Genomic DNA, 1949 nt, shown 5'->3' with positions numbered 1-1949 from the left:
GCTCTGTGTAACTTGCCTGTGTTGACCTATCATGAATTGCACAAAGAAATATTCAGGTTTATGTTTAAGGATCCCAGTCGTAGAGCAATCTGTACCGGTGTTAACTTTTCTATTCTAATTACCAAGCAAATAGAGATGGAGAAAAAGAAACATCGTTATTTAACTTCTAATAACAATTTCCTATTTTCACTATTGAACACAGTACATATCTATTGGCCAATTAGGAAAACATCATTTTATGTCTTGTAATTTTACACAATTGTGGTCAAAAAAGTAGATTCCACCACTTCTTGAGCTTGCTTGATTTCTGTCCAAGCTACTCTAAAATTGTTCAAATAACAAGCATCAAGGTGCCTTTCAGTTTATAATTTCATCTTCACAGAGGATATGTGGGGGGATGATCTAAAAAGTATTTTTAGAAGTCCAGCTGGTGATAAGAAAGTCATATGATTATTTATGGTATGTTAACCTGCAATTCTCTGACATTTGCAGCTGGCAAAACTGGTAAAAATGAGTTGAATAAGGTAGAATGAAAACTGGGTTCTGAATTCTCATGCAGAACTTTCATTGAATATGAAAGTTAACACACACTGACTGAACTCTTCAGATATCCCTTCAGATTCCAATTGTGTTAATTGAATTAATTCTAGAGAAATCAATGTCAGTCACCATCTTATACAACTCAACTCTCGTGGGATAATTCTACAGTCCAGTCTTCCTCAACCTGGACATTCTCATAGAGGCAGACTCTAAGAATACATAATAATTGCCATACTTTTTAAGGACTTCTTGAAACAGACGTCCCCACATCTGAAGAGCACCTAGCTTGTAAAAGCTTAGCATAAATTATGAGCTGTTTCAGTTGGAATTGCCATAGCTCTGAGAATCTCTTAGAAAGAACATAAATTAATAACCTAATCCCAGTGACCGGGATCTATTTCTCATACATCTGTTTCTTAAAGGCAGCCATATTCTCTCGCATTGCAATTATGGTTCTGAAAATAGGGTTTAAAAAGTGATTTTTACAGAAAATCATGAAGAAAATGAGTTATGCTGCTCCTTCCCATACTGTTCTTTTTTCATCACACATTGCCTATATTTTCAAGAGTTGGTATCATGTAGACAACAATATCTCTTTCCAATGTCCACTTAGCAACATTTGAACATGAATCTTGTGGCTGAATGTAACATAAAAACTCCACCTTGTGTGCCCTTGGCAGACTAACTCCTAAGATGTGAAAATTCTTTTTCAAGTAAGCCCATGTTATTTATGAAATTATGGAGCCTACATACTGTGCAGATTTATCAAGCATGAGAACATATTGTTGAATCTGAATAATTTGAGTGTAAACTATAGTCAAGGTGCCCCAATCAGAATTCAGCAGTTAATTACAGGCCTCAAAGCTAAACTTGTTTCTTAGGTTAAGAACTGAGATATCTCACAGACAGACTGTAGAAAAAGAATCTTTACTGCAAACAAAAAATGAAGAGTTGATTGCCTACTATCAGTGAAATATATAAGTGTTTCTTAACAGGTTCAAACTCATAGCTTTTTTTAACCACCATTCCTATGAGTTAACAGACCCTGTAAAGATAGCACTTAGCAATAGCACTTAGATTTACATACTATTTCACAGGGCTTTTCAGTCCTCTCTAGGCAGTTTACAGAGTCAGCATATTGCCCCCAACAATCTGGGTCCTCATTTTACCTACCTCGGAAGGATGGAAGGCTGAGTTAACCTTGAGCCAATGAGAATCAAATTGCTGGGAGTTAGCAGAATTATTGGAGTTATTATTTTATTTATTTATTTATTTGGTCAAATTTATATGCCGCCCTTCTCCCGAAGGACTCGGGGCAGCTCACAAAGGATTAAAACTGTAGAACAGTAAAAATAAATTAATTTAGATTAATTAAAAATATAACAATTAAGACCCATATTAAAACCAAA

Source organism: Pantherophis guttatus, chromosome 1 (assembly GCF_059756535.1).
Source record: "Pantherophis guttatus breed Tessera chromosome 1, ASM5975653v1, whole genome shotgun sequence".
NCBI lineage: Eukaryota > Metazoa > Chordata > Lepidosauria > Squamata > Colubridae > Pantherophis > Pantherophis guttatus.
The sequence above is the reverse complement of the archived record's forward strand: the minus strand, read 5'-3'. Positions refer to the sequence as shown.